This window comes from Centruroides vittatus, unplaced genomic scaffold (genome assembly GCF_030686945.1).
Source record: "Centruroides vittatus isolate TY-2023 unplaced genomic scaffold, ASM3068694v2 contig_367, whole genome shotgun sequence".
Lineage (NCBI taxonomy): Eukaryota > Metazoa > Arthropoda > Arachnida > Scorpiones > Buthidae > Centruroides > Centruroides vittatus.
This window is the reverse complement of record NW_027122190.1, coordinates 667,602-694,394: the sequence shown is the minus strand read 5'-3', so window position 1 is coordinate 694,394 and position 26,793 is coordinate 667,602. Positions and strand designations below refer to the sequence as shown.

Here is a 26,793-nt window from a genome sequence, read left to right as displayed (position 1 = left end):
GTTGGTAATTAATGTAGTTATGTTGAATTATTCCGAAACTAAGCGGAAATTACTAACCTTTTACTTAAATATTAAAATTAGAACATAATATGCCAGGATGCCATTTTTAATTTATTTCATTTAAAATATATGTTCTCCACCTGAAATTAGTAGTGGCTTGCCCCTGTAAATCATAGTTTTCTTTTAACAATAGAGTAGTGCCAGTCATCTATCTAACACCTTTTGGGGAAGTTTGAATTGAAATTATGTGATTTCCTGTTTTATCGGAAGTTCGTATATAGTTAATCGGGGACTCCTGCCCCTAAGGTTTCCATATCTGGTCTCTGCTTTTATATAACTAACTTTGTTCTCGAGATTAAGAAAAGACAGGCGGACGGGCGATGGACAGACTGACGACAGTGGGAATTTATGGGTCATTTCTTTCAAATTGTAGCCCAATAATTAAATTTATCGTTTTATCAATTCTAATTAGTAAAATATATCGCTTAAAATAATTAAGTTTTTCTACTTGTATAAGGATAAAAATGAATAATATTCAAAATAATTTTTAAAACTGCTAATTTGCTGAAGATAATGCTCAAAATACTGCTAATTCGCTTAAAATAAGGCTTAAAATTTTTTTATTTGACTATAATTAATTAAATAATAATAAATTAAACGAATATACAAAAACACTGAAATAAAATTTCTATATTTGTAAAAAAATATTCTTAGCCTGCAGTGTTTAAGCGAAAGAACTTTTCTCTCTCCCCCTGTCTGAATTCGACTGCCAGTAGCAATTCGAAAATTTTGACAACAGTTGCTTACTATTCTGTGAAGTGCTCTTCACTCTCAATGTCAAGTTGAAGAAAAAAAAAAAGAAAGAAAGTATTCTCTCTCTTTGTATCTGAATTCTGACTGTTACAATTCAGAGCCCTTGACAAGAAACGAATGACGAGTTTGTGAAGTATTCCAGAGAAAGTAATTCTCGAAAATCTCTTGTTTAGTTAAGGATTTTTGAACGATTCCGAAAAAACTTTAATGAAATTGAATAGGAACTCTATTGTGTAAGTCAACAAGTATATTGTACCCGCCATTTTTTTTATATAACTGAAAAACTGTGGGCTGCACCCCTATAAAATATTTATTACCGAGAAGATTTATAAATCAGTAAAACCTGTTTAAACTGAACTCGTACTTTGCCGGTTTGGCAGGTTTCCGTTTCGTATAGGTTCTTTTCTAACACAGATAATCAATGCCTTCTTTTTCCCGTTTAGACAGGTTTCCGTTTTGGACAGATTTTACTGAATTTATGTTAATTCTATAATAATTTTAGTTCCTTCTCGTCGATATAAAATCGAAATTATATTATATTATAGCATGTATACAGATTAGAAAGTCCGTTGTAGCCAGAATCTGCTTATTACGACCGTTTGAATATTTTAAATAATTAATAAAGTATTTAAACTTCGTTTATTATAAACGAAATTCTAAACTTTTATTTAATTTTTAAACATAAGACTTATATTTTTAACGAAAACATAGCAATCTATAATCTATTTTTGTAGCGAATTATTACAGTTAAACTTGTTTAAAACGGAAACCTGCCTAAACGGGAAAAATTCTTAGGAAGGCAGCGATTTTTTGTATTAAAACTCTGTTCAAAACTGAACCTGCCAAACTGGAAAAAATATTCGGTGTTATAAGAGTTCGGTTTACACAGATATCCCTGTACAGTAAAACCTTTACAGAACGGAACCTGAATAAAATGGAAATCTGTCTAAACGGAAAAAAATTCTTTCATATGGAGCGATTTTCATTATGCTTATAGAAACACCTGTCCGAAGCGAAAACCTGCCATCGTGCGAATCCGGTTTATACAGGTTTTACTATACAATTTTACCGAAATCTCGAATTTCTTATACTCATAATCATCTACTTTTGATTAAAAAAACAATTAATTTAAAAAGATTGTTGATCAATATGTTTGGGGTATGATATAATCGCATTGCTTCAATTTTAGAGGCACTCCACTTTTAAAAATGGCATTTTCAGAAATTAATTAATTTCACGAAGATAATTACGAGTGAATAAAGTTTTAAAAAATTTATTAAATAATATAAAATAACGGGAAGTGCCATTAAATTTTCGTTGCATGCAGACCTTTTAGAATGGTAAAGAATACCCTGATTTAACAATAATTCCCATTGTTTAATGGCGTACGCTGGGGAATACTTGATGATAATTAGAAATGTAATTTAACTGCATTTAATAAAAATAAAAACGCTAATATTTAAAATTTTGTTTCCGTTCTTATTCTGTGTCGTTCTGTGTCCACTACACACACACACACAAAATGAACACAGAATTTCTGTACGGCCAATAACAGAAATAAGAGAAATGGATGATAATGTTGCTCATCTTATTTATATCAAGTTTTACATTTATGATGTCAAAGTCAAAAAATCCAGCAAAGAGTTGCGTAACTTTCTCAGCAAAACTGTTATAATTGTGTGTGGCGCCATCTATTATGAGATTTTATTTTAAGAACTTTTTATGTTATTAATTATTGTAAAATGACAAAAAACTTAATTTTCAGAAGAGAGGTGAGTTTTACAAAAATTGTAACTGCTAATAACAAGTAAAATCATCATTAAGTCCGACCTTACTCGAGATGTGACAGGTGACCTCTATCTCCTTACCTCTTCGACCTTTAACAACCAAAATTTAACATCACTAATGACCCTGATACAGAAACTTCTGCAAAATTTCAGGAATTTTCGGCAAAAGGCATAAGAGTTACTAAGCTTCAAAAAGGGTGAACAAAATCGCACCCCCCACACACTAACATCCATACGTACAGAAAAACCACCAAATAAGATTTTTGCATTTCTCGACGTTTCAAGTTCCCCGAGTCTAAAAATGTAGAAATCTTGGGGAGTGTAATTTTTTTGACTGATCGCCATAGTTTCCCTCTGTTATATATAACAACCGGTAAAGTAAAATCAGTCGTAAACGAATTCTTTATCCTCTCCATCCGCTGTTTAATTTGAGAACTTCTAACTATCGAAGTGTTGCCAGAAATTAGAAAAATTACGTCATCAAAATCTCACTTTTTTGTTTCTGTATTATAAAAAAAGGAATGTATAAAGCGTAACAGAAAAATAGAAACGTTTTCAGCCATCTTCTCCGTTCTGGAACCGTTCAATCCGACATTTCTGGACGAGAAGTGACATCACGTTTCTGTTTCATGTTTCTAGAATATTTTCTGGTAAGGTGGAAACCAAGCTCAACGATAATACTTTGAATACCTCTTGTTAATTATTTATAAATATGGCATACAAATTTATATAATGAATTTCATTCAGGAAATTTATTTGTTTATAATCAAGGTGAAACTTTCTTAAATTACTATCAATATAATTTTTTTCAGGTTAAGTGAATATATATTAAAAGCAACATGTAAATTTAATATGGCAAATTATTTTATTACAGTCAAGATGGTTACAAGATGGAGAGGCAATTTTATATTTTTCATTGTTTATAAGTTTTTAAAACATTATTTAATATCTGTAAAGTAAGTTAATTTAATTTAAATTTTTTTTTTGTAAATATAATAAAGCAACTAATGTATTATTTAATATTTGTTACAAGAAAATTTCTTATTTGGCATTAAAAAATATATAAATGTATATCAATAAGTTTTACTGGAAGGTAAAGTAGATTAACAATTTTTATAAAATATACATAATGGATAAAATATTTAACGAGGTTACATTTTATAATTTACTTTTTTTATATTAAAAAAATGTCTTTCAACTCAATTTTTTTTATATTTTAAAGACAAAAAAATCAAAGTTTATATTTTAGTCACGCTATCGATTATTAATTTTTCTATTATTGCATTCATAATTGCATCTTAGAGGGCAGGAGGAATAGATTTAAAAATACAGCAGCGAGTTGACTTTCTGGGCAATAAAGTTAGATTTGTGTGGCGCCATTTGTTACGAAGATTTATTAAAACATCATTTTGGTATTATTAATTATTATAAAATAGCGAAGAGTTTAATTTTCGGGGCAAGGGAAGAGGAAAAAAAAAAAAAAATGTAAATGCTAAAAACGAATAAAATCTTAAGTCCGATCTTACTCGAGATATGACACATAACCCCTTCTCTATCTCCACATCCCCTAACACGCCAAAATTTAATAGCATCAATGCCCATAATAAACAAACCTCGCTGCAAAATTTCGGAAATTTTTGACAAAAGGCATAGGCGTTGTTTATCTCCAAAGTGGGTGAACAAAACTGTGCCCCCATATACACAAACATTAACGTCCATACATGTAGAAGAAAATCCCCAACTTTTCTTGAATTTCTCGATGTTTGAAGGTCCCTGAATCCAAAAAATGTAAACATCTGTGGGGGTTATTTTTTGTCCGATCGCCACACTTACTTCTGTTATATATAACAGCGATAAAGTAAAAATAAGAAGACAAAAAACTGATTCCTCCATGAATACAAACAGCAGCCATTAAGTGAAATTACTACTAAGTTTAATCTGCAAATTGGTTCGAAGCAAGTGGCACATTGCAAAAATCTCAATATCCTATATTTATATTACGAAAACCTTGGCCTACATAACACTCGCTCCCGTTAATAGTATTAGTTTTAATGACGTCAAAAGGAAAAATTATTTGTAATATAAGTTATTAAACACAGAAGTAGGCCAACATCTAACTTGACCCATGTTCTTGGTGTCAGATGTGGGTGAAGGAATATTTTCTGCAGGTCATACGAGAGGCACGCGGTTAGATTCACCGAAAAAATAACCCTCATTTATTGCATATTTATTAATGGTCTAAATACAATTATAGTTCTATCAATGTGGATAAAATTAGCCTACATCGATCACTTACATCTGTCGTTTGTGGTAACTGGTAATTACGTTTCTGCTACTAGGAAAATTAGTTTTAGAAAAATTCTCTGTGCCTATCCATTACATCCAAACACGTCTTGACTACTTTAAAATGAAATACCAACGCATTTAAACAATTAAAAGAGATTCGTATGGGCTATTTTTAAAACGGGATGAAATCTTATTAAATTTTTTAACATCGATTTAAACGGGAAAATAATAGAAAAGGGAAGAAACCAATTAAATGTTTGAGTAAAAAAAGGAAAAAATCCCTGTAATATATTCTATACTTTGTTGTTGTTTAATCAAAAACTTTTTCTGGAAGTAATCAAAGTGAAAATCAACTGGAAATCCCTTTCCAACTGATTCAATCACATTTATTTTTCCTTTCTTCTTTTTTTTCTATAGATTAAGTTTTCATTTTATTTTCATTGAAGGACAAATCTTAAGATACATGTTGCTTTCCTTTACGTCAATATTTGTCATTGTACGCAAGTGTTGTATATTTACAGCCAGAAAAGGTTAAAAGTTAATATTATCATCAAATATTATTGTTATCACTATTATTCTTAATGCCCCTTTCAATTATTATTTTATTTATGACTTTCATAAATAAATAAATAAAAATAAAGTTGGCAAGGGCTCTTGCTCGATTTTCTCAGAGCCTGAATGGAACATTAAAGCCCTATAAATATTCAACTATGCTACAATAAAAAGTTTAAGCAATAACAGAAACTTAAAGGGAGTAGTTTCGAATTACGATAAAATAACTTTTATATTATTAATTGTAAAAAAGGCAAAAAGATTTACTTTTGAGGGTATGGATGAGTTTTTAAAAATATTGTAAATGTCGATAAACTAGAGAAAATTTTTATTTTTCTCTATCTTCCTATCCTCCGAGTTTTGTGCTCCAAAATTTAAGTATCGATGTCAACTTATATAAAGATTACCCTGCCAAATTTCGTTTCTCAGTTGATATCCTATCCTGACATAGTAAACGATGCCAACACATCCACACATAAATACACATATACACATACAGGGAATTTCCTTTCCTTTTTCAACTTTTTTGAATTTAAGAACTTTCAAAATGTCCAGAATTGCAAAAAAACAGGGTCAAATCCAACACGATTATAATACTTTCTCGTGTTATGTTATAACAGCTGGAAAAATAAAATTAAAATTGTATATCTCTATAGTTTAAAGTAATAATGTTATATGTAAGTAAAATAATTGGGCTGCAATTTGAAAAAAACTATAGATCTGTAAATTCACACTGTCATCCGTCCGTTCGTCTTTCCTTAATCTTGAGAAAGGAGTTACATAGACGAACAACAAGACCGGATCTGGAAACCTTAGGGGCATGAGGCCCCGATTAACTATATACTAATTTCCGATGTAAACCGGAAATTATGTGATTTCAATTCAAAACTTCCCCTGAAAAGTGTTACATAGAAGACCGCCACGACTCTATCGTTAAAGGGAAAGTATGATGTACAGGGACAAGCCATTACTAATTTGAGGTGGAGAGCATATATTTTAAATTAAATACATTAAAAATATGATTAAAAATTGTAGACGGTGTCAGAAAAAATAATTGATTTTAAAAAGTATAATACTTCACACTCCGCTATTTAATCACGAAATCATGTAAACATGGCAACTAGGGGAGGGAACTGTTTAAAAATGTTTAATGGTAAACAACTGAAAAATATTCTTAAAAAACAACATAAAATAACGCATTACAAGCAATTCGGTCATGATTTATACGAATACACAGATTTATTACTTTATCAGATTCAGCCTTACACGCTTGGCTTAGCCAATGAATGCATTGAATACGATCGACTTCCGGTCTTTTATCATAAAAATATTCTTCATAACAACGGAAATATCCATTACAATAGCAATTCGTGTAGGCCTAGATATATTCTATTCATAGGCCAATATTAAAAATTGAGCACAATTTATATAAGCCGAAAGTATAATACTCCTAAACAGTCACTCGAATTTCTATAATTGGGCTTCAATATAAATTCCCACTGGCGTCTGTCTGGCTGTCCTTCCTTAATCTCTAGAACTGAGTTAGACAGGTGAAACTCGAGGCTAGATATGGAAAGACTAGGGGCATGAGGCTTGGCTTAACTGTACATGAACTTCCGGTTTGCACAAGTAGTCGCGTTATTTCAATTGAAATATTTTCCCTCAAAAGGAGTTAAATATGATGACTGACTGGCACGACTCTATCGCTAGCAGGAAAAGTATGATTTACAGGGGCACGACACTACACATTTGAAGTGGAAAGCATATAATTTAAATTAGATAAATTAAAAATATGATTAAAATTTGTAGTCTGGCATTAAATAATTTCTCGTTACACGTTTGAAATCGAATTATTTTACATCAACAATTTTCGAAATTTTGATTTCATGACTCATAAATCAATATTAGTATTGACTTAATACAAGTCATAAAAAGAAACGAAATAAAAGTAAATTATTTATCTTACTTTTTCTTCATTTCTTTTATTAAATTTCTTCTTTTATATTGTTTAAATCGTAATTTCCTCAAAGAAATTTCCTAGTAATTCAGTAACCATCGTTTATTCTTTAATTCTCTTCACAATCAAGTGTTATGATATCACATGATTGATAAATTTATCTTTATTTTATTACTGCCTTTTTCCCCCTTTATCTGTAATATTATTTCTGCCAATAGAAATAAAATAATTACGGACGAATCTACTTTTACTATTTATAGACACTCTCTTATTGGTCTAATCGTCATGAAAATCAAAATTTATTATGTTATAATAATAATATTATTATTTAAATTTGTTACAACCGGTTACTGTGTTTACGTGACACTGTTATATTATGCACTGTCAATAATTCATTCAAATAACATTACGTGAATAGGTTCAACAAACTTTATTTTACAGCTTAGTTTTCAAGAGATTAAAAACTTTGTGAATAAATATTTGCCATTCTTGATTTAGTGCTTCTTTTATATTAATTACTACCGCGATAAAATGAATTTATAACGTAAAATCCAATGATTAACCTCTTTTATTACTGTAAATTACTGTATTATTTTATATATAACAGGTGAGAAAGTTTGGCGATCGGTCAAAAAATGACCCCCTCCGGACTTTTTACATTTTTTGTACTCGTGGGTCCTTGAAACGTCGAGAAATATAAAAAAATTTGGGATTTTTTTCTGTATGTATGGACATTAGTGTGTTGGGGCACGATTTTGTTCACGCTTTTTGAAGCTTAATAACGCCTGTATTTTTTGTCGAAAATTTCTGAAATTTAGCAGGGACGTTTGTTTATTAGGTGATTGATGCTATTAAATTTTGGTAGTTAAAGGTCGACGGAGTGGGGAGATAAAGGGAATCGTGTGTCATATCTACAGTAGGGTCGGACTTAATGACGATTTTACTCGTTATTAGCATTTAAAACGTTTATAAAATCTATCTATATCCTCACAAGTAAGCTTTTTGCTTGTGAGGATAAAGCTTTTTGCTTGTGAGTAATAAACGTGAATACAGTGATATAAAATTAAAGAATTTAAAATTTGATTATGTATACTGTATATATATAGTTTTCAACCTTAGTATCGCTACTATTACCTTTACAAGTGTTTAGATTGCTTCCGGAGATATTAAAGGGGTTGTACCATATCTCCCGAACTAATAGTCCGATTCTCGTGAAAACTTCGAAAACATTTTCCCTTAAGGGCATAATATTAATTCAAATCATTCAAATAACATTACGTGAATAGGTTCAACAAACTTTATTTTACAGCTTATATTAATTTATATTAATAATAAAAATATAAGTTTTTTAAAATAAAATATAATGGTGCCACCAAATGTTGCCGGGAAACTTATGCAACTCGTTGCTGGATTTTTTAATCTTACTTTCACTCTATGATGTACTGTACTTAGGGGTTTTATATGAGAGTTGGATCCCAGAAGAAAATGTAAACAAAAATAAATTGCTTATAAATAAACGGTACGCTTAATTTCTCTTTACTCTCATTGTATTTTTTACGTCATCCCTCCAGAGCACCCCAGAGGAAACTCTTAGTTACACCACTGTTTACACTTGTTTATTTTATTCGAATAGGCAAACAGCAATCAACTTGTCATTCTAATTCATTATACTCACAATAATAAAAACAATAGTTGTTATATTTTAGAATGACTTCTCGCTTTCCGTTTTTATAAAACGGATTTACTTTTTATTGAAAACAATCAAGAAAAAGATATCGAAAAGATTAAAAACACGAGTAGATCCTACTTCATTATCAAACATCTGCAATATTCTCAGATACGTCCAGCTGTTTCTAAATGATAAAAACATCAAGAAAAAATTTACGATTAAAAAAAACCTGCATGTCTAACATTGATAATCAATATTTATACATTCTGTCGACATCAGATGGCATTTAAAAATGGAAGTTCAAATTTGCTTTCTATCCTTTGCAAATTTCTAAATTGAATGTGGCCATAAAGAAGAAAAAATTCTTTATATAAAACAATATTGAAGAATAAGAAGAATTTGTTTTATTGTCTTTCGAAAAACTCATCTGCTACATCCTATATACGTCAATTCCTCCACTTTCTCTGGTAAAATGGATCAGTTTAAATCCCTTACATGCCAATTTTTCAGCTCGCTTTCACCTATTTCATAAGCTCGTTTTACATTAAACTCAATTTCCGAGTCAGAATATATTTATTTAATAATCTTTAACGTTATACTTACTGTTGTACTTCCCTGGTTAATCTGTTATAACGTTCAATTCCTTTTTTTCTTTCTTCTTCTTCTGTGCTGAAAGGTACAGTTGTAGATATATTTTATGAACGATTTCTATCTATCAAATGATAAATCCCATATCAGCCAGTTGTAACAGAAGAGGATAGGACACTTCTTACTACACATTCCATAGAAGATGCCGTATGGTATCACGCGTATATACTATCTTTACTTATATTGGAAATAATATATTAGGTTGGAAGATATTTTATTAATACTTTCTGTCTCCACCGAGATGAAAAATGATTCGAAATATTTTCGATTTCAATAATACTGATATGAAAAATAGAAATTTTCGTGGGGAAATTCCCTGTCCACTAGTTTTATAATCGTTTGGAAACTACTAATTACTTTTTACTTTCCCGGGTATTATGTATAATAGAGAGATGGTATGGCGATCGGTCAAAAAATCACAACCAAAAATTTTTATATTTTAGGGCTCGGGAGAAATTGAAACGTCGAGAATTTCCAAATAAATTGGGGTTTTTTCTGTATGTATGGATGTTAGTGTGTGGGACACCCAATTTGAAACGTAATAATTCCCGTGAATTTTGTTAAAAATTTCTGAAATTTTGCAGTGAAATTTGTGCCCTTAAGGGAAAATGTTTTCGAAGTTTTCACGAGAATCGGACTATTAGTTCGGGAGATATGGTACAACCCCTTTAATATCTCCGGAAGCAATCTAAACACTTGTAAAGGTAATAGTAGCGATACTAAGGTTGAAAACTATATATATACAGTATACATAATCAAATTTTAAATTCTTTAATTTTATATCACTGTATTCACGTTTATTACTTTCTGGCTGTTAAATAACAGAGGTAAAGTATGGCAATCGGTCAGAAAATGATCCACTTCCCAAAATGTTTACATTTTTGGATTCTGGAAGTAGGGTAATAATTAAAAATTGGGGTATAAAATTAGGAAATAAAAAAAGCTGGGGTTTTTTCTGTATGTATGGATATTAATGTGTGGTGGAGTAAAATTTTATTCATCAATTTGAAGCTTAATAACTCCTACGATTTTGTCAAAAATTTCTATAATTTTGCTGGGAGATTTGACTATTAAGAAAAAATGTTTAGATGTCCAGAAATTTTCATAAAAGTCGAATCATTGGTTCGGTAGTTATAACTCCACCCTCTTAATATCTTTAGAACCAATGTGAAGACTTATAAAGGTAATGGTAGTAATTATTAGGGATAAAAACAAGGAATGTCGGGAAAGCCAACAATATGTTGCCAGCCTTTTTATTTATTTGAAGAAGAGAAATATCATTTAATTATTTTTTAAAGTGATATTTTATATTCAGAATTTTCACACACTGAAATTTAGAATTTCCTTCGCATTTATTTAAGAAAGAACCGCGTAGGAAAAGCTGCAAATATACCATACTTCTTTTACATAAACCTTTAATTATCGTGAGTTTCAGCCTAATAATTGGCAAAAATAAAGGTAAAACGTTGAAAACATTCGCCCGAACTTGTTATTGCTTACACCACGACAATCATTAAAAGGAATAAATTAATATTGATTTGTAAATCCAACGTCAAAACCAATTCTCATTAATGTGTATCTGGAATACGAAAATACCTTCACTACCGCATATATATAAAATGATATCTAATGCTGAAAACGGAATTTATAGAACTTTCTGTTGGGATTAAAGGTTTAATATCCCGGAGAAGTCTGCTTTAACGATTATTTTTATCCTTTGAAGTGCCTGTTATTAGTTTAATAAAGCTTTGATGACAGGAACTAAGTACAATATATTTCTGTTAATTTCTGAGGAAACTAATGGATAAAAGTATAGAAAACATAAAATATATCGATACTTACTTTACGAATAAAAGCGGAAGTTATATATATTATTCGGGAAATATTCTCTTAAAATACACTAAATTTATTTATAAAAAGATTTATTTTGTTTACAACAATATACCGAATGAAATACAGTGGGGTATTATAGAACCAACGTAATCGGTTCTAGAATCTCTTGGTCTAGAGTACCCCACTGCAGAGGGGGGTAACGGAGCACTTTCCCTCCCCTGGGATGGATTAAAAAATTCAATAATTTGTAATCCTGGTGATTGAGATACGTATCTTTACACACTCGACCATGGGGGCTTTGATGCAATACTGTATTTGATAATCTACCTGTGAAAAAACCCCAAAAGATGGGGGTTAAACGTATTGATGTAATTATTTGTGCCCTCGCTCATGGAAAATTTTCTGCCAACGCCCGTGCCCATTGCATATGGGTTAAGATCTTTATCAGTAATCAATTCATACTTAGAAAACATATAAATAAGCATTTATCACAATAAAATAATCTGTATCGGGTGTATAATATTCAAAAATTACGACGTTATTCAATTTATACACACGTACAATTTTAACTGATTCACTCGAACTATTACATGAACGAAATTATATATTTAACACGTCTTTAAATTATTTAAAAGAATATAAATTTATCTTAACGTTATATATTATTTAAAAAGACAAAGTAAACAATTAAAATTCACGTGGAATTTTTTTTAATTCAAAAACGGCACGTGCTGACATGATCGATGACGTATAACTACTGTAAGCGCTCGTTCTCCGGTTGTGACGTCACGCACACCGTGTGTAGACACGCCTCCTACTAAAAATAAACGTGGGGACAGATTTAAATAAAATATATTAAATTATCCCCTACAAAAATATTTTCCGCACTTTCTTATACTCAATTAATTAAAAATATTAATTGCCATTATCTGGGTTTTAATTGTTTATTTACTCATTTCGGGTGTGTTTATTTGAATCTTGGCCACTGACTATAAACCATTTTGTTGCCATAGTAACAGATTTTGGCCATTATCTAGTCTTCGATTGCACACACGTTTTTTCAAATGAATTGTTTAAATATTCATCACTTCGTTGACTAGAACACTGGAAATTTATCTGCTTGTATTGTTGTCTGTTGTATTTTACGGTATTTATATTTAAATTAGCTTAACACGTGATCGTTTATATTATCTATTATAGTAATCAATTGTAATGATGTAAAAATGTCATCGGAAGCGTGACAATGCTGTAGTTTTCAATAAAGGAAAGTATAAAATATAGAAGAGTTGGATATTTTTACCTGTGTGCTCATTACTTTACTGGTTGTATATATAACAGAGAGAAAACATGGCGACAGGTAAAAAAAATGACCCCTTCCCCAAAAACTTTTACATTTTTGGAGTCGGAGGACCTCGTAACGTCCAGAAATGCAAAACTAGTTAAGGGGTTTTTCTGTATGTATGTATTTTAGTGTGTGTTTGGGGGAACTTGATTCGTTTTCAACCGATTTGAACCTGTTTCTTTTGTCGAAAATTTCTGAAATTTTGCAAGGACGTTTGTGTATTAGGGCCATTCGTGTTGTTAAATTTTGTTGGGTGGGAAGATATAGAAGGGTCATGTGTTTTTCTAGAGTGGGATCAGACGTAACGATGATTTTACAATTTCATGTATAAAAACTACCTTCAAAATCAATCCTTCTTGCTAATTTATAATAATTAGTAACATAACATTGGCGCCACATACAATTTTAAATTTTTACCGGGAAAGTTACGCAACTCGCATTTGATTTTTGTTTTTTTTTTGTAATTTTCTTCCTGTTGTTGCGACTCTCTACTCGTAAATAATACTATTCACTGCTTCGGAAATCTATAAATAATCAGAAAAAATACAGAAGAAAGAATTAATTAGAAGAGAAATCTTTATAATTTATTATTCCTGTCTTCTTTATTGTTCTTTCTTGAATTATATATTGATAACCTGTAAATAACTAGTCGTGTTACAGTTCAATAATTCAAACTGGTAAAAGTGAATTACTTGAACGATGGGATCCTAATCGTTGTCAAGTCATCACCAACGAGATTTACGTTTAATCCCACAAATAATGCTGGAGTCGTGGAGATGATTTTTTCATGCAGAAGGAAATTATAATTAGGGAATGCCCGTAAATTACGTAACGCAGGTAATCGTTACGATGCCTTACAAAGGAGATGCTAGAATAACAGAACGATTTTAATAGAATAAAATGAATGGATGATCCCTCATCCATAAATTTATGGATGAGGGATCATCCATTAATTTTACTCTATTAAAAAATTAATTTTTCTTTCATACACAAATTAACTTGTCGGTCCTTAAAATCAATTCAGCTTGTATTTTAAGCCCCCCCCCTTTTTAAGACCGTACGTAATACAGATGTAATTTAATTGCCACTTCTCGAGTGTTGCGTGTAATTTGTATCGATTTCCCATTTTAGCTGATGATATATATATATATATATATATATATATATATATATATATCAACTGATAGATTCTTACGTCTAGAAGAAAGCATCATTCGAGTTGTTTACGTAGTTTTGAAATCTGGAATTTCTGCCTCACTATTAAATGATTATTTATCGTCGAATTTCACATTAAAGGTGATGTGATTGATAGATCCCTGCTGATATCATTTTCTCCCTCAGATATTATTTATATGGTATTTTATCAATGATCAAACACGAGTAATGCTTCTCCTGGGGTTGTCTCGTATATTAAGTCACTCGTTTGGAATAAATATGGTAGGGGAGCTTGAAACTTACTTCATCTTTTACTTGTTTTCTGCTGTGATCAATCAATTCAGAAAATATGCATTACCCCCAGTGGCACGTTATCCTATGGACAAAAAGGACAATTATGTGCAGAGGCCCACAAATTTTTTATAAGGAATGTCTGGAGTTAACACTATACGTGGGGCCCCCTAATTCAAATTTTCCTGGGTCTCATAAAGCTACTTACCAGCCACTCCTCTTTTTACTGTTTACTATACTTCTTCCATCCTTAATTTAATTCTGTTTGACTCCAAATGTTTTCCAGCGATGTATAGGGAAATTCATTAAAATCTTAAAATTAAACATTTAATATTGAATACAAATGAGATGCCAGTTTATAAATATTAATTGTGTTAAATTATGCTAAATATTAACATAAATATAGGACTAATAAATTGTCCTGGCTAAGAATTCGTAAAGAATGATGATGTCCTGTACTAAATGATGATAAATTTGATAAACTAAATGTACTTTCTCATCATTTTCTAATTATATTTATAGCTCGTACGTATTTGGAACTCTTGGGAATTTTACAGATAATAGGTAATTCAATAGGGTCCGAAATTTTGAATAAAACCAGAACTTGAGTCGATATGACAACCTCTTATTTAATAATAATTACTCTAATTATATCCAAGTGACATTTTGCGATTTTAAAACCAATAAAGCAAAGAGTTATATATAATTAGTGAAACCCATTAGCATAATAAATATAATTTTTGTGAGAGCTACGACTTATTGCCCTCATTTTTATCTATTTTCTCAATTCTGTTTATTATTTTGTTCCTTTAAATGAAATATCAGACTTTTAGTGGCAACACTGACGATGTTGAGGGAGAGTAAGGCGTCACTGTACTGCTGGAGGGGACTATTTTTAGATTCTTCGGGTCCTGAGGCGAGTGTACTAATATATATATACATATTCTGCAGTGTAGTAGTTTCTAACTTCCACTTGAACGAGAGTTTACGAATTGTCATTCTCATTCTATGGCCGTACCAATTACAGTGAATGGACTAGATAACTGCTGAATAATATATATATTATTGTACTTGATACAGTGGATATATATACATCAGTACATAGTTTAATTATTTTTTTATTGCTCCATTTATGGCTAATAGTCATGCTTTCGTTGAACGTTTGGGTGGATTCGATTTTCTGTTTAAATGCGTTCCTATGAGGCCAGGAAACATAAAACAGAATTCCGCCAAATAAAGCTATTATGTTCTGTTTTGTTACATTAAAATTACAAATAAACTTGCAGCGCTTTTTTCTCCCCTGTTAACTCTAAGAATTTCAAATATTTATCAAGAATGTAAGCTTACGTACGCGACAGCCTACGGATCCTATGAAGCCTTTGTTCTACTTAAAATATGGAAATAATAATAATAATAATAATAATAGGCCCTAAATAGCTATATTCGCTTCGAGTGATATCTAATTATCATCTCAATTAACGGGTACCATTTAAAGAGCAGATTATTAAATCATTGTTCTTAAAGTTTGATTAATTAAATTTATTCAAATTAAGCAAATTGTGTCTATTAGCAATGGAATATTTAAATATAGTAAAAGGTTATTTTGAAAATTAAATTTGTCACGTTAAATTATATTTTAAATAATTCTTATTAGATAATTTTAAATTTGAATTATTACATAAATTAAAAAGATAGCAACGCTGTTCTGGACTTTCTCGCCATTCTTTATTTGTTTTCGTCCCTAACAATCGCTAATTTAAGTCTTCGGATTTGTTGGAGAGATATTAAGGGGGTGGGGCCGAATTTCCTGGAAACTTCTAGAAACATTTCCCTCTAATACACAAATTTCCTTGCAAAATTTCAGACATTTTCGGAAGGCACATGTTCGGTTTGGTTTTATTCGTATACGACAAAGAGATACGTGGGCGATCCGCCGAGGGGAATGCCTCTCGGGAGGCCTTTTATGGGAAACTGGCCCCTATTTAGGTGTTACTAAAGTAAAGAAAACTCTGAAAAATGCACGTTGTCCAGGCGCAAACCCACGACTAGTGTTTACTGATTTTATCCACTTGGCCACTGGTGGACCGAAAGGCACAGGAGTTATTAAAAAATGGGTAAACAAATTCATCCCCTCACGCACACTAACATCCATACACATAGAAAAAAAACCCCAAATTTTTTGCATTTCTCGACGTTTAAAAGTCTGGGAGTCTTTAACGTAAATTCTGGGGGGCATTTTCGATCGATTGTTGTGCTTTCCCCCAAGAATAAGTAACTATTTCGTGTTGGAAAATGTATTTTAATCTAATTTTTATATGTTAAACTGCTACACATTTATAACAAAACGCTTTAATAATAAATAAATTACCAAAGAATAGAAGAAAAATTTTAAAAATTTTGTTTACCGCCTCATCTCTCCATAAAGCGTATGTTGAAATATTGCTTTTTAAGTGTTTTTCCAATGCCTTTATTCGGAATCATTGGAGCGTACAATGGTGACAGCTGCAAATGAAAAACCTTCTTACATGCCACACCTTGCATTTAAATTAATTTCCCTTTATACGCTCCACGAATAGAAATCTTGCATAAAGCTATTTAATGAACGTCATGCTTCCGTCACGTGATAAAATTCATCGTGTTTCTATCAGAACAATAGCCCTGTATCGAGCGCTCTTCTGTCACAATGTATCTGTGATTCGTTTATCCGTGTTATCTGACAAAACCGCAGTTATTAGATACGATTCATCCATCACTTTTTTCGGTTTTCGATGTGCCAAACACTCTTCTGGTACATTAGTTCCTTCTTTATCACGAAAAAACTTCAATTATTACCATCAGTGGTGAGTTAGGCCTAGGCAAATTTGAATTAGGAAGCCCTAAAAAATTCCCTCTGCGATCTAGATTCTTCCATATTTCTATGTTCTTACTACAGTAATGAGTTTATATGAGATTGGTTTGGGGGGCCCTTATGAGTCGGGCCCCCTGTTGGTGGGGGTTACCCCTTTTTCTATATAAAAACCCACTGCTTATCATTAAAGTAGATGTTTACTAATTTAAGTGCCTCGAGTTCAGCGCCGAAGATCTTCAGACCTGGGTATTGTTAAGAAGTGTCAACACCTGTTTAGTGTCTAAACAGAAAAAATAATCGATTTCTGGTAAACCAGAGGAACTACAGTTTTCCATTTCGCTTTTTTTAGGTACATTCATCCCTCTTATTTTAACGCATTATCTTTCGACTTCTTATTTTTAATGTGCCCAATATCTAAACGATAATGTTTGGCTTTACAAAATGCCATTTTTTTCCCCTCGTGAGATCGCATCGACTTTTTCATGTCTTTATCTTGCACTAAGATGGAAACGTAGTATTGATGTTTTAAATGCGCTTTAGGCTATAACTCGCTACTTAAATACTCTTACAAACGTCTTTTTCCGTAAAGCCATTGGCCTACCCTCTATTATAGGGGGGCTCTCGAAATAGATGTTCTAAACAAATAAACGTTGAAGTTGGACATTTCTCGACTGTTTAATAGACATTTTTATCCTCCCCACCAACTCAGCTGCTTCTGGCATTATTGCGCTTACCAGAAAAACAGTCGTTTCTTGAAAAATACTAACTTGTAAGACGGAAAATATATAGAAGACTACAGCTCTGTGGTAGTCAATAATTCGAAAAAAGGTGTGTGGAACGTGACAGCCTGTCATATTTGGCACACCTTTCCAGTTTCCACTTCAGAAGATAGTATTTTGTATCCGAAAAAGAAATTACTTTTTAAAATACGCATTAGAATATAGAAGAAAGTATCAATAACAAATATGGTATGGCCAAAAGAGTAAATGTTACATGCTTAAATGGCGCATTCGACGTACTAAATTACCATATTTATGTAATTATTGTTATGTAAGTAAGTAAATTTGAAAAAGTCTAAGCAGAAATGCCTAAAATAATTTCCAACAAAAAGAAAATAATCTAATTCCTAAGAGCTAATTACTTCTCATTAAATCTGAAAAGTAATTCGGAATTTCCGTAAACCAATACCTTAAATATAAACAAGAAATCATTTAATGAAATTCTATTAATTGTAATTATATTAAATTAATCGGTAGTATCACATACATAATAATTATAAGTAATTGCTTACAATAAGTAAAGTAACCTAAACTCAGAATTGCATAAGCAATAAAGTAAATGAATAGCGCAGTAAATTAGATGGTATACAAACAAAACAATTGATGTCCGAGCAATAAACAAATTTTATTACTGGGGTCATCGTTCTTAATTTAAATTAAGTTATTAAATGAAAAATCTGCAGGTTAATGATATTTTATATTACTGCGAAGCCATTTACTAACTTCATTAACTAAACAAACAAACAGACTGCATTATAATCAATGTCGACTATAGTAATGAATTCTTTCAATTAAACTAGAAAAGTTTTATCTCTATTATAAAAATTTATGTATAATTTTGTATAATTTATTTTAAAAAATGCTGATTAATATTCATAGATGTGCAGAGTTGATTTGAAATTTACGGGAGTAACGTAAACTTTATAGTAATTGCACATATTGGAATTACTATAAAGATGAATAAAACAGTCATTTTTTAATTATTATTACTTTTTAATTTCTAATATTAATATTAGTATAACACTTAACTTTTTGTTGTTGTTCAAATTCTTTCGTCCTTTCTCATTTAGCGCCTGCAGACACGTGTCCCTCCAACCCTCTATCACTCACCCACCAGTTGACGAGTGGATAAAACCACAGTACACTAGTCACGGGTTCGCACCCGATCGGCGGGTTTTCTCCACGTGTCTAACGAAAACCGGGAAAACTCCACGTGACGGCCGTTGGTCGTATAAGAAACTGACTCCCAGTTAAATGCTCTGTCTTATACATAGTGCATTTAACTGGGAGTCAGTTTCTGATACGACCAACGGTCTGTTCACGTGGAGTTTTCCCGGTTTTCTTCACGTGTCTAACACCTAAATAGGGACCAGTTTCCCGTAGAAAGTCCTCACTTTAAAGATCTCAAGCGTTTCGTTGCCTTCTTCCAACAATCCAATCCCCCTACTCCGATATCCAGTTATATACTGCACGTGTCAGTACTAACACGCATAGTTATTTAATTATTCATATGAAAAAATGTAACGTGTGTTTAATCAGTTTTTTTATGTTATAATCTTACTTTATCCGCCAGATTATATTTTAACAATCGAGTTAATCTTATTATCACAATATAACTTATTTTCGTGCGATTCAACTGTATAATCCCGTTACTATCCAACAAATATGGATTGCAGTGTTCTGTAAGCTGTAAATTAATGCCAATTACTTTAAAATTGAACAAGTTTATCCACTTTAAAATTTCGATTTTAATCTACAGATTAATTTCACTAACGGGCCAACTCGAAGGGTCGTGTAGAAAGTTAGCTAGCGTTATAACGATAATACAAATGAAGTGAATTTTCCATTTTGGGTTACAACGAAGAAAAGGGGTGATGAATTATGCGTTATAACGAATCATTTGCTTGATTTTACGTCGAGCAGAACGAATTCATAATAATCAACTTTATCGAATTTGCAATTTCCACGAAGGTAGAGAGAGTAATTATCTATAAAGAAAGATCGATATTTTTTAACTTAAATAATTTTTTTATGAAAGAATAAGAGTGTCAGATTTCTCTCTTAGAAGAGAAAAGTAAAAAATTCGAAGAAAAATAATCTGATATTTAAATCCAATATTAGATTATTTTCGAAGTTTTCCCCATCGATTTCGTTTTAAATCATATGCATTTGTGTTAGGGTTTCTTGGAAATTTATTATTGACCAAAAATTGTTTTTCTGGGAATTTTCTCATTCAATACTGATTTCATTTAGTTTAATATCAGATTGAGACTTTCATTCTTTTTATATATATATTTTTTACTTTCTTTCTTTCAGAGGAATAATTTAATTACGAAAATTTATATTTGTTTCCGAAAACAAAAATAAAATAAAATTAATAAAGAACTTATAAAAGTTTAAATAACAGCCTACAAATTTAAATTTGATAAGCTACATTACATTTTTTTTTCTTGTTGGACATATTTTTTAAGTTACCTTCCTTTTAAATTAAGAAAACGAAGGTAAAAATTAAGAAATTCATTTTAATTTAATAATTTTTTTACTTTAATTTTAATTAATTAATATACGAAAAAATTTAATTAAATTTTAAATATATAATTACAGCAAAACCTGCCTAAAACGGAACCTGCCTAAACAGGAAAAGTTCTTCGAAATGGAACGCTTTTCTGTTTTAAAACAAAGAAAAACTTGCCTAAACGCACGAAATTCTTTAGAATGGAACAATATCTTATGTTTAATAAAAACAGAACCTGTCTAAATAGGACAAACTCGTCGAAATGGAGCAATTTCCTATGTTAAAAATAGGAGAAAATCCTCCAAAACGGAATAGTATTCGGTACCGCGCGATTCCGTTTTACACAGGTTACATTGATTTTTCGCAATAGAAATTTAATTCTTAAAAAAAGTAATTTCGCAATAAACAATTTAATAATTTAAGCCAAAAAAAATTAAAGCAGTGATCACTTATTATGAATTATCGATTTGCTTTAACGTTATATCCGTGTACACGCGACGTGACGTAGGAAATGAAACGTAATCATACCTCCCGAGTGTTCCAAAAATGTTAAAATATAAGCTACTAACGGAGAACGAATTAGTGTAGAATGATTGCTCACCGATATCAGGAAAACTAATTTTCTAAATATAGGAATTTTATTTATTTCATTGGAAAAATTGCGAATAAATAATAAGTGGGGGTGCTTATCAGAGTTAAAAGTATATAATCGACTTGTATTATAGAAACGCACGTAATTTTTGATTTATGGTGGTCCTACTCTCAATAAATTCAAAAATTTATAGAGGTTTTTAGTAGCTTACAGGGGTTAATTATGAACCAAACTCGTATGAGTGGTGTGGGGATTTAACACTAATCTACCGTTTATAATGATTACTAAACTTTATCGGTTATTTCTGAAAACGATTTTAATTAATTAATTTCATAGAGTAGTTCCAATTCAAACCACAGACTTGGCCTTTATGTAAAAGTAAGGCCCAAGTCAACAAAATTCGGAAAACTCCACGTGACGGCTCCTTGGTGTAGAGCGAACCCACGACCAGTGTTTAGTAGTTTTATCCACTGATGGGCTTAAAGGAGGTTCGTCTACAAAAGTTTTAAAATTACGAGATTAAATTATTAATTTTAAAGATCTCCTACCAAATGAATATAAAACAACGAAAATATTTCAACACAAAATGTCCAATTTGCAATAAAATGAGGTTAGCCATTCGCATTTTTGCATGATTAGTGAGAGGATTTTACACTAACTTTCCTAGCATCTATATAATAATTAATAAACTCTATAGGGCTACAATTTGAGAAAATTATACAATTATAAATTCCTACTGTAGTACGTCTACTTGTCCGTCCTTCCTTAATCTCGAGAACGGTGTTAGATATATGAAAGTCGAGACAAGAAATGGAAATCTTCTTAGTAGAAGACCTCGATTAACTACACAATAACTTCTAGTCTGAACTGAAAATAATGTGATTTTAATTCCCACAAAAGAGTTACATAGATGGCCGGCATGACTCTGTTGTTATCAGGAAAAGTATGATGTACCATACAGGGGAAAGACGTTACTAATTATAGATCGAGAGCATATATTTTAAATTAAATAAACTAAATATACGATTAGAAATTGCAGCCCGGCATTGTGACAAGGTCACAATAATTTCTGCTTTTAATCAAGCATAAAAATAATTTTATAAACAGAACAAGCAATTATTTATTGTGACATCGTCACAATGCTGGGCAGCAATTTTTTCCATATTTTTAATTTATTTAATTTAAAATATAAGGTCTCCACCTCAAATTAGTAGTGGCTTGCCCCTGTATATTATACGTTTTCATTAACGATAGAGCCCCTGCCAGTCATCTATCTAACACCTTTCGGAGGAAAATTTTTGAATTAAAATCACGTGATTTCCAATTTATACCGGGCATATGTATACGGTTAATCGGGGCCTCTTGCCCTATAGTTTTGATATCTGGTCTCCTCTTTCATCTATCTAACTCCATTCTCAAGATTAAGGAAAGACAGACTGACGGACGACAGTGGAAACTTATAGATCTACAATACTTTTCAAATTGCAGCCCAATATCATCAATTCGAACCACGGCCATTACTTTTGGTATAGGGATAATTCCCTACAAAGATTATCGATAGAAACGATATATTCTATCGATAATCTTTATTAGAAAACCATTGCCAAGTTCTATTAAAATTCACACAGTTTGCTAATTTGAGGGAATCCTTTAGCCCAGTTCAAACATAATAAAAGAATATATATATTAAAATATTGCATAATACAAATGCCCAATTTTCAATATCCTTTTAAAGCTATCAAATATCTTCCATTCTCATCTCAGATCAGTAAATATAATTAAACTCCGGTCTAGACGGCATTAAATTAGATTACTATGGAAGCAGTTCTCAAAATGTGTCCGCTATCCCAAGAGGTTCCCTTATACCTCAGGTAAGAGATTGTAAAAGTATTGTTATATGTACGTTTAAAGGAGGTTTGCATTGTCTACAAAATTTTTTAAAATCAGACTTTAAATTATAAATTTTACAGCCCTACCGAAAAAAATGTGTTAAGAATTTAAAATCACACTTACAACAGCTTCTATTTAAAAATTGTTTCATCTTAATTTAAAGTGGATCAAAATGACAATTTTATATTATTTTTGGGCTGTAATTTAAAAAAACTGCTGCCCAATAGTAAATTCCCACTGGCGTCTATCTGACTGTTTTTTCTTAATCTCAAAAATGCAGTTAGGTAAATAGAAGTCGAGCCCAGATATGGTAAGAATATGGGCCGAAGGCCCGGATCAACTGTACAAGAACTCCTGGTCGACAGGAAGTCACGTGAATTTAATTAAAATTTTTTTATCCAGAACCACGATTACTCTGGTATTACTCTGTTGTCATCAGAAAAAGTATGATTTACAGGAAAAAGTTACTACTAATTTGAGGTGGAGAGTACATATTTTAAATTAAATAAATTTTAAAAATATGATTAAAAATTGCAGTCGGGCATTGTGACGATGTCACAATAAATAATTGCTCGTTTTCTACTAATTTAATGCGCGTGTGGCGCTATCTGTTATGAGATTTTATTTTAAATTTTTTTAATATTGTTGATTATTATAAAATGACAGAAAGCTTAATTTTGAGTTTAGGGAAGAGTTTTAGATAAAAAGAATTGTAAATGTTAATGAGTAAAATCTGCATTAATTCCAACCCCACTGAACTAATGACACGTGACCCCTCTATATCTCTCTACTCTTTGACTTTTAACCACCAAAATTTAATAGAATCAATGTCCCTAATACACAAACCCCCTACAAAATTTCAAAAATTTTCGAGGTACCCCATGTCCAAAAATGTGAATATTTAGGGGGGAGTCATTTTGACCGATCGCCATACTTTCCGTCTGTTTATATAACACCTAGCAAAGTATTAATAAAATATGCAACGTATTAATTTTTAAAAATAATAAAATAAATTATTCCGTAAATATTAAAAAATGTTTTTAGCATCCACATAAAACTTAAAAATAAAAATAAAAATTATTTATATCGTGCCTTCAAAAAAGTGTGCAGTAATTTTGATTTTCTAAAAGTTTTATCTCATAAATATATATATATATTACTAAAGTAGTTGTAGTTATATAAATTTATATACGACGAAAGAACAGTTAATTTGCATTTTTAAACAGGTTCACTGTTTTGAAAATGTCAAATGTATTTTTCCACTAAGGACGATATTATAAAGTTAATTCTTAAAACACAATAATGCCGTTTCTTAATCTGCTTTAAATTTTAAAAATTAATGTTTAATGACATTTTCTATTAAGCACATGCATGAAAATTAATAATAATAATCTATATAAAACGAGCAAAAATTATTGTGAATGTTTTTAATCAAATTTTTTTAATTTACTTTAATTTAAAATATACGCTCTCCATCTCAAATTAGTAGTGTGTTGCCCCTGTACGGTACATTATACTTTTCCTGATAACAACTGAGTCGAGCCGGTCATCTACGTAACTTTGTTCTTGGGGGAAATGTTTGAATTGAAATCACGTGATATTCGGTTTAACTCAAACATTATTATACAGTTAATCTGAACTTTCTCTCCTAATTCTTTCCATATTTTTTTTCGAATTTCATCTATATAACTCTGTTCTCGAGATTAAGGAAGGACAGACAGACGGACGACAGTAAAAATGTATACGTCTACAATTTATTACCTTATTCCATTAACTAATAAGTATTTCACTTTATTTTCTCTGCTTTTAAAATAAATTTAAATATTTTTTAAATTAGAATTAATTTTCTTAATAACATGTATCCATAGGGACAATTGTTGTGATAATTCTTAAAATATATTTTCAATTGATTTTTAAAAATAATTATTATTAACTTTAAAAAAACGTTTTATATTAATTAATAAAACATTAAAAGTGATATTCTTACTTCAGAGAAAATTAAAACAGAAAATAACTTTTTTACATTTGTTATTATTAAACTTTTTTTTAAAAAAATACATTGTAAATAATGCAATTTTTATGTTATTAAAATAATAAAAAATTACATTTAAAAATTAGAAATTTATAAAAATGTTTATTTTTACAAACGTTTGTTTAACTTTAACAGCTTTTATGATGGAAATTGCTTTTTCAGATGACGTTTTTAACAAGAAAATGAGCTTTGTTTACTTACTATTTTTAGACAGTGAAAAACATTGAAATTTTCAAAAAATACAAGCAAAGTGAGGGAAAAAGTATGGAGAAAGAGTGTATCGATCGATCTACAGTTTAATATATATATTTTTTATTAATTATTATTTAAATAATGAGAAAATATAAATTAAAATCATTATCGGTAAACAGAACGAAAAAAAGCAAAAATTTATGACATAAAGTTTGTTTATCACATTTTTTTCTTTATGTTCATCCGACCAAATTAAACATAAAAGATCAATAGCCTCAATAGCACAAACTTAAACCAGCGTAAAACTCTTAAAACTAACCAAGAGAAACATAATTAATTGCATTTTTATAGCATGTGAAAAAATATAATAGAAACGTCATGTTAAAGCGATATATTTTTTGTAATTTTTTTTCTTTTTATAAACGATATAATCGAAGATATTATAAATATATTTTCACGTATATAGTCCTGTACGTATAGTTAATTAATGGTACCTTATACGGGAGATTGGGCATCTCTACATAATTTCACAACAATAAACTAATAAATGTAGCTATAAATTTATAAATTATAACATACAATTGTAAATTTAAAACTGTTTTATTTTTCTCTCCAATTTTGGGACCGTATCCATTTGCCGAACGCGCCTAGTGGGTCCCGGAGACCGGGAGCCTCTAGGCATGTGTCTCGCGTGCCTAGTGAGTCTCCGAGATCAGAGGCCTCTGGGCGCGTGCCTATTGGGTTCCAAAGATCAAGAACCTACAAGCGTGCCTATTGGATCCCAGAGAACAGAGGATTCTAGGGACGCGTGCCTATTGCGTTCCAGAGATCAAGAACCTACAAGAGTGTTCCTCGCATTACCTATTGGGTCCCAGAGATCAGAGGTTTCTAGGGGAGTGCCTCACGTGCCTAGTGAGAAATCCAGCACTTGGATACAGTACGTTCAGATATGTGATAAAGCAGGCTACTATGCCAAAAATTGATTAAAACCTGTTGCCAGTAATTTCCAGGCATAAATTTCTCCATTAGCTACTACAGGCCACTTTTAATGCCACAAAAAAAATCAATAGGCGTTTGAACGTATAGTTCTACAAGATACTTTCTACCATATTTAGTAATTCTTCTTGCTACACTTTCACTTCTACAACTTTCAGGAAAAAAAGAAAATTGAAAAAACAAAAGAATTAACCGCTACTTATCTAAATTACACGCTACAGCCGAAAATTACTCTCTGTAAGAGATTGGCAACGAAATTATTTCAAGTGAAACTCATTTTTAGTTGTTTCTTACCTGAAAGGTCACCACACTGCTAGGCCTAACTACAGCAAGGTGCGGTACGGACGACACTATCGCCTCAATCGACTCAACACGATCACGTACCAAACGCAGGTAAGTGTAGACATGCGCAGTCCAACAAACTCACGTAAGATTGAGAGTTGCTATAGTAACCATCACGCGTTAGAGAATGGGTTATCTTCTGCTACTTTTCTATTTTATTTTATTTTATTTCTTTCTAATTCCAATTTCTAAGTAAATAATATACAATTTATTTACGTAATGGCTTTTTATATTTTAAAAAAATTACTTAAAAATTTTTATTCGATTTATATTT

At 30.9% G+C, this 26,793-nt stretch overlaps 1 protein-coding gene across 1 annotated transcript in view; it reads right to left on the bottom strand.

Moving 5' to 3' along the window:
• The window catches only part of LOC136975243 (uncharacterized), a 38,194-nt gene extending 11,609 nt beyond the window's left edge, over nucleotides 1-26,585 (bottom strand). Inside the window, exon 1 of the mRNA XM_067270273.1 lies at nucleotides 26,472-26,585. The gene's annotated coding sequence lies outside the window, so the exon portion shown is untranslated. The remainder of the gene's footprint in view (nucleotides 1-26,471) is intronic.
• Nucleotides 26,586-26,793: the final 208 nt, after the last annotated feature.